The following is an 8,307-nucleotide window of genomic DNA, read 5'->3' as shown; positions in this document are numbered from 1 at the left end:
ATATATTCTTTATGTTTTTTTTTTTTTTTTCCTCTCTCTATCTTCATTTTCCCCCTGGACTACATATCATTGCATGCAGTGGCCTGCAGGTTCTCGGTTTTCACTAAGAAATGTACGTTTGGGTTGTTGGGCCTGTAAAACATGAAATTAACCAATGTCATATCTTTCACGCCCTCCTCCCTGCTCACCCAGGAGCCCAAATTAAATTTCACACTGAACAATCTGAGCAGCTGCCATACTCCACAAACAACCAGCACACGGTTTTGATAGCCTCAAGGTGGACGTCTCTGTCACCAGGCTCTGTGTCAACTCTGGTGCCTCTCTCTTGATGGCAATATATAGCTGATTGTCGACTTGGATTAAAGCTGCTATAAACTCCCCCAGGACCAACAAGATCCATCCCTGAGTACCTGAGTGTTTGCATAGCCATTTACAGCTTGCAAAGCAGCATCCATGCCAGCCCTCAGAGCAGGGAATGTTATACACATCTTGAAGACTGGGAAACGAAGGCTTTGAGAGATAGCCAAGGCCACATAGTGAGGCCAACACACTCTCCACCAGGCCAGTGGTCCTTTGAAGATGACATCTTCAAATAGGTTTGTAAAGCTAGCAAGGAAAAACCTAATAAAGAGTCTGTCCCTTGGTAATTTCCTAAAAATGGAAATTGTCACTATTTTCTCCTTCAACTTCTCCCTTGTTTTGGTCCCCCTCATCTTTTCCAATTTTCTAAGAACCATGTAATCATTATTCCAATGGCCTCTGTAATCTCTCTCTTTCACTGGCTCTCCTGGGCTGGTGTTGCATGCTTGTGGCTGCACAGTTCTGAGGTCTCTGGGGCAGCCTCACCTTCACAACTTCACTAGACATAACCCTGGTAAAAGCTCTCTGTTGCAGCCTGCCCCTTTGGCAGCTCTCTCTCTAGACCCTGAGGCTTTCTGAGGAATCCTTTGAAATCTAGGTGGGGATAGCCATGCCTCTGAGTGTACTGAACTCCTGAAGAGTTAGCACCATGTGGGCATCACCCCCATGTCTAGGTCTCGCTTAACAACACTTCTGAGACCCTGACTCTACCAATCTGTACTCTTCATCCTTAATCCTTTATCCAGAACATCCATCTGTTCAAGTCGTTTCCATCTCAGCCTCTGCCCAAATTCCCCATCTACAAAAATGTATTTTCTTATCTTCATCATAATTAATCTCTCCCTATGCCATGGTCCTGTAATCTTCTTTTAATACATCTACTAAAAGTTTCCACGTATTTCACTCTGTAACCATGCAGCCCAAGGCCAGGGGCTTTCCTAGTTCATATTGGATCTCTATGCAAAGCAATGTTTTGCATACAGCAGTTACTGGTGTATGCTTTACTTGACACACCAAATAAAAACACATTACTGTGCTTCATCTTTCAGTATCAGCTGAGTGAAAAGATCTAAATTGATTTAAGAGATTACCTTGGTATGGACAGTTAATCTCATGAATAAACCTGGCAGATGCATCTGATAGGCGCTAATTAGTAATATTACTCCCAGGCTTTGCTTACATTTTATGTTGCCTACAGCACAGTAAGTTGACAAACTTTAGGTGAAAGGAGGTTCCAGAGTGAGAAAAGAAGACAAACCTTTCTAGTGGTGAAGAATAATGATACTAAAAGGGATTTTTTAGTTTATCTAGTTTAAAATGTAATGCCTTCTACATTGTTCTTCCCCAAATAAATTTGTTTTCAATTGCTGTTTGAACTTCTTCTGAGGCAAGGAGGTCAGTGGACTCTCACTGTGAGACAAACTTCCTTAATCAAGCCTAAATTTCCTTTTTTTTTTTTTTTTTTTTTTTGAGATGGAGTATCGTTCCGTTGCCTAAGCTGGAGTGCAGTGGCAAGATCTCGGCTCACTGCAACCTCCACTTCCAAGATTCAAGAGATTATCCTCCCTCACCCTCCTGAGTAGCTGGGATTACAGGTTCCTGCCACCATACCTGGCTAATTTTTGTATTTTTTGATAGAGAGAGGGTTCCACCATGTTGGCCAGGCTGGTCTTGAACTCCTGACCTCAAGGGATCCACCCGCCTCGGCCTCCCAAAGTGCTGGGATTACAGGTATGAGCCACCATGCCCAGCTTAAATTTTTTCTTCCATACAATGGTCCTGGTTCTGCCCTCAGAAATTCCGTAGAACAAGCCTAAGTATTCCTTCCAGGACACACACTTCAAAATATCTAAAAACAACTCTCAGGTTTTTCTCATTTTTTACTTTCTTTACTCCACCTATTCTACAGAAGTTTATATTGAGTTTCAGAGAGAAGAAAGAACTTCCCCAAGTGCTATGGTCTAAATGTCAGTGTGTCCCCCAAATTCATATGTTGGAACCTAATATCTGGTATGATAGAGTTAAGAGGTAGGACCTTTGGGAAAAGATTAAGTCATGATGACTCTCCCCTCATGAGTGGGCTTAGTGCCCTTATAAAACAGGATTGAGCAAACTCCCTTGCTCTCTTGTCACATGAGGATTCAGTGAAGAGGTGCCATCTATGAGGAATAGGCCCTCACCAGATACTGAATCTATGGATACCTTGATCTTGGACTTCTCAGTCTCTGAACTGTGAGCAATATATTTATGTTGTTTTTAAATTACCCCGTCTCAGGTATATTGTTATAGCCATAGAAACAGATTAAGACACCAAGATAACAGAAAGTTTGAGCCAGAACCATTATTCTGGTAGCCTTTCCATTATACTATGAAGAGTGTGATGTTTTATGTGCCAAGTGCTCACTTGGCTAGGCTATATGATCAAGTTACAAAATTAAACATTAATGTAAGTGCTTCTATGAAGGTATTTACTAGACGTGGTTAACACGTGCAATCAGTTGATTTCAAAGGAGAGTATTCTCCATAACCTGAGCCTCATGCAATTAGTTGAGAACCTTAAGAGCAAGACTAAGGTCTTTCAGAGACAGAAGAAATCCAACAGTGAACTGTAGTTTCTATACAAGAATTTTCAGTCTGCTGGCTTTTCCTATGGTGGGGTGGGGGTGGGGAGAGAGAGAGAGATACATGTGTGCATGTGTGCATGTGTCTGTGTGAGCGTGTGTGTCCTACTGGTTCGGCTTCTTTAGTCTGCTTTTGCTACTTCTGTACTTGAAGCCTGATTGATACAAGGAGCTTTACTGAAACAATTTGGTATATGGGGGAGGATTCCAGACCCCAAGACAGGACTGAAAGTGAAGACATTTGTGGAAAGGGAGCCTTTGACTCCTCTCACCTGCTGCTATGGAAGAAGCTGCTCCTTCTAAGCCCAGAGCTGGCCATAGCCACATTGCTGGGACAGTGGCTGCCTTACATCAGAAGAGAGTCCATACACTCAAGAGTGTTCGCATAGGGGGAGCCAGGCCCTTCCCATGCTCTCAGGAGCCACTCTGGCTCCCTCACAAGCAGACTTTTGGCTCTTCCTTCTGGCGCACCAGACTGCATCTGGGAGAAAGAGCAGGCCAGACTGCGTTTCTCCCCTAGGCTAATGAGATATATCAGATGCAGGTGACACTTGGGTCAGGCAAGCACCTGCTCTTCTGTGCCCTGAGGCTTTCTACTAACCTGGGAAGGAATTTGCTGCTGCAGCTTATGCTGGAAAGGTTAGCTGAGAATTCCTTGTAGTGGTGAAGACTTGGAATGCTTTTAAAACTGCCCCAGGACACCAGTAAGTGCAGAATTCACTGGGGATGGGGGTAGAGAGAGGAAGGAATCAGGATTCTGGAACCAGCTCTCTTGTTGTTGGGAGGAAGTTTAGTGGAGTAATAAGAATATTTTTGTATATGTGTTGGGCTGCATAAGATATAATTTTGGATCTCTTATTACTTTTGTGACTTCTCTGAAACTCAGTTTCCTTATTTGTGAAACAGGGATAAAAAAATGCAGCTTCTTCATAGGATTTCTGTAAGGGTTAATTAACGCAAGCAAACAAGCAAACTACCTATAAACATGTATAACATGTAAATTTCCTGGCACATAAGTGCTCAATAAATGAGCAGATTGTTATTGCTATCTTTTCATTCCTAAAACGTTTGACTGAGGTTTCATTTGTTCCCAGCCATGATTAGAAATGATTGCCTTTAGCAGACAGGATAGTGATGAAGATCATAAGTGTTATCATCAAGCAAATAGGGTCTCTCCCTCTGTATTAGGCCATTTGTGCATGCTGAAAAGAAACACCTGAAGTGTTTCGTTTATAAGAAAAGAGGTTTGTTAGGTTCATGGTTCTGCAGGCTGTACAGAAAGCATAGCAACATCTACTTCTGGGGAGGCCTCAGGAGTCTTCCTTTTGCGGTGGAAGGCAAAGAGGGAGCAGGCATGTTACATGATGAAAGCGGGAGCAAGAGAGAGTGGGGTAGGTGCCATGCACTTTTAAACAACCAGATCTCACAGGAACTCAATCACTATCTCGAGTATAGCATCAAGGACATGGTGTTTGTGATGGTTAATACTGAGTGTCAACTTGATTGGATTGAAAGGTGCAAAGTATTGATTGATCCTGGGTGTGTCTGTGAGAGTGTTGCCAAAGGAGATTAACATTTGAGTGAGTTGGCTGGGAAAGGCAGACCCACCCTTAATCTGGATGGGCACCATCTAATCAGCTGCCAGCACGGCCAGAATAAAAAGCAGTAAAAAGACTAGACTGGTTTAACCTCCCAGTCTACATCTTTCTCCTGTGCTGGATGCTTCCTGCCCTCAAACATCAGACTCCAAGTTCTTCGGCTTTGGGACTCGGACTGGATTCCTTGCTCCTGAGCTTGCAGATGGCCCATGTGGGACCTTGTGATCATGTGAATGTAATACTCCTTAATCAACTCCTCTTTATATATACATCTATCCTATTAGTTCTGTCCCTCTAGAGAACCCTGACTAATATGGTGCTAAACCATTCATGAGAAATCCACCCCCATAATCCAGTTGCCTTCCACCAGGCCCCACTTCCAACACTGGGGATTATATTTCAACATGAGATATGGGTGGGGAAAATATCCAAACTATATCACCCTCTTTGTGACTTTGAGCAAGTAATTTTACTGTTGTCTCTGTTAGTCCCTAAGAATGTAAGCATAACGATACCTAGGATGTCGACATAACATAATAGGCATAAGGATGGGCACTAGAGTTGAGCTTCCAGAATTTGAATCCCAGCTCTGTTTCTCGATAGCAATATGGCCTTAGAATCTCTCTTCGCTGCAGTATCCTCATTTATAAACTGGAGATAATGATAGTGACTGTCTCACTGGGCTGTCATAGCGACTAAATGCATTAACACACATAAAATACTTAGAAGAGTGCCTAGCTCTTAGTAAGAACCTGGTAAATGTCAACTATTCCCCCTTGTGCTTTGAGTAAGGACTAGATGAGATAGTATCTTTAAATATCTGGTACCCAGCAGGTGCACACTAAAATAATAGCGATTGCAGTGATTGTTATTTCTTATAATATTTATAATAATAACAAGAACATCATCATATTCTGACTTCTGCAGACCTGACACACTTTCTGTAAGGTAAAGTTTATCCCCAAGTCTTCTGTTTTAATCTCTTTCAACTTTCTGGAAGACTGATCTGGCTGAGTTTCAGCTCCATGTGACTTCTCTGTTAAAATATAAAGTCTTCAGTAACTTCCATCTACAAAATAAAATCCAACTTCTGGGCTTTGTGAACCTCAATGATCTCTTCCTCAATGAGTGTCTCCAGCTTTATTTCCTAGTCTTATGCTACTCCTCATCTCTTCTCTGCTTTCATTGCACAGTCTGGGTGCCCCCGTCTGCATGCAGGGAGTTTGCGTCTTTTGATGGACCTGAGACTACAGTCGACATCAGATCATCCAGTCTGAAATGGTGTCAGCCTGGACAATGGAAGGATCATAATCATAACAGCAGCCAGGCATGGGGTGCCTGCTGTGTATCAGACCCTGTGCTAAGTACTTTACATGTAGTCATTCCTTTCAATTTAATAGTCCCAGTAACTCTGTGAGGCAAGGATCGTTAGTATCTTTTCACAGATGAGGCATCCAGCACTCAGCCTGGTAAAATGACTTGTCCAAGGTGCTATGACTAGTTCGGGACTGAGCTGCTGATGAACTTGATGGTCTATATCCCTTGCTGCTTATGCATTTTTTAAAACTTTTTATGTAAATACAACATATGTAGAAAAGTGGAAATCTCATAAATGCATAGCTTGATGGATTTTTGTAAACTGAATAGATCTGTGCACTGAAATCAAGAAAGAGAACATGAACAGCACCCCAAAAATCTGTATTATGATCCCTTCTAGTCACTATTTTTCTGATGGTGACCACTATTGCAATGTCCAATGATGGGTTATTTTTTCTGTTTTTGTACTTCTCTGTATTTATTTTTCATTTTGGTACATTACATTTATGTAATTGAATCATTCTATATGTATTCTTTTGTGCCTAAATTCTATAGCGCAACGTATATGTGTAAGACTTATCCATACTTTTGCTTTCAGTTTTAGGTCATTTATTCTCATTCTTGTAAAGTGTTTCACGTAGGGTGACTACAAATTCAGTGTTGGATGGATCTGACCATGTACAAAGCATCAACAGAGAAAATCTCTGAATCTGAATAAAGGTCATAACACTTAACAAGTGAAAAAATAGGATGGATACTATGAATATAAGCAAGCTATAGATGTGTTAAAAAGTAAAAAGGGATGGGACAAACTATAGATGTGTTAAAAAGTAAAAAGGGATGGGATAAGCTAACACCCTTCAAGTTCAACACTTGATACATGTAGCATCATTTTTTAATTTTATAATGACATGATGTGAGATCTATGATCTTAACAAATTTTTAGCTGCACAATACGTTAGTGTTAACATTAGGAGCTACCATGTTATGAAGCAGATCTCTAGAGCTTATGCATCTTGCTTAACTGAAACTTTGTGTCTATCAATTGGTGACTGCCATTTCCCTGGAAATCACCACGCTGCTCTTTGATTCTATGAGTTTGACTATTTTAGATATATCATATCAATGTATTATATTAAAGATTGTGTCTAATTTGGAGCCCAGCAGCTCCTGCACATGAACATGAATTCTGAAATATTTCAGAGAACTTCCTTAGAAATATATAGGCCCCAAATCAGGCATGGAGCAAATCATTCATGCCCAAGAGTCAAAGATCCCCAACCCTACTTACTACTCTGGTCTCAATGACCTTCTAACCTCCGTGATCTGGACACTACCTATTTCCTTCTGAGCTGGACGTGAGACCATGGGCTGCCTAAACACGTAGCTCATTCTAACATCCTGTTCAGTGGACTTTAAGTATCCCTTTAACTGTTTTGTTGTGTTAGTGTAGTTTCCAGTGTTCCAGATAGTGCTGCTACAAACATCCTAGTACCCAGGAATGTATTTCTGGCCTTACACCAACTATATCTCTGTATTCCATTTGATCTGAATATTGGAGCTTATGGAGACCAAGCTGCATGCACATTCTCCTTCTAGCAAGCGGGAAAATGGGCATACACTTGCGTGCAAGTTGTATTCCTTTATTGTGTCTGACAAGGAGCAATCTCTGAAAGAAGTTTAAACCTGGTGGCTAGTTACTATCACAAGGATTTCCCCTCAGTGTCAATTAGATTAAGCAGAAAAAGCCTGTTATGGCATTTGCCTACCTCTTAGACAGAGTCCTAAATTATCCCCATTTAACACGTTAATTTAGGGGATCTTTTTTTACTGTTCACTCAACTGTAGGCCTATCAGAATGTACTTTTATTCAATAATGGGGACATTTCTCATTTGCAGAGTGGTTTATAATTTAGGAGACAGTTGTTACAGGGGTTTATAAATGTAATATGCACACCCTTGCATGTTTTTATCCGTACCCCCTATGCTGATTTTACAGACTAGAAAACAGGCTCAGAGGTGCAGCTGTTGCCCAAGATTACAAGTCAGGCATTTTATGTAGTTCCAGTGGCCATAAGTGTCCTTTTAAAGACTAAAGCAAGGTACTTCGGCTTGCCTTTTGCCTACAACGAGATATCTTTCTGGGTGCCTACATAATTCTGTAAACAAGGAGATTATCTGGTGATTCTTACCCTAAAGAAAAAAAAAATGGGGCTCAAATCGTCTCTCTCATGCTACACAGAAATGTAGGTACTTCACCAGCCACCCAATTATCTCTCAGCAGCTATTTGTACACCAGGATGGCCCTAAGACATCCTTAAAAAGCAAGTTAAAGGGAAACTTCAGGTATACAAGCTACAGTCCATCAAAATTAGGCTGAACTACCTGATCCTACATCCTTGATTCCCCAA

Source organism: Piliocolobus tephrosceles, chromosome 14 (genome assembly GCF_002776525.5).
Source record: "Piliocolobus tephrosceles isolate RC106 chromosome 14, ASM277652v3, whole genome shotgun sequence".
In the NCBI taxonomy this organism is placed as follows: Eukaryota; Metazoa; Chordata; class Mammalia; order Primates; family Cercopithecidae; genus Piliocolobus; species Piliocolobus tephrosceles.
The sequence above is the reverse complement of the archived record's forward strand: the minus strand, read 5'-3'. Positions refer to the sequence as shown.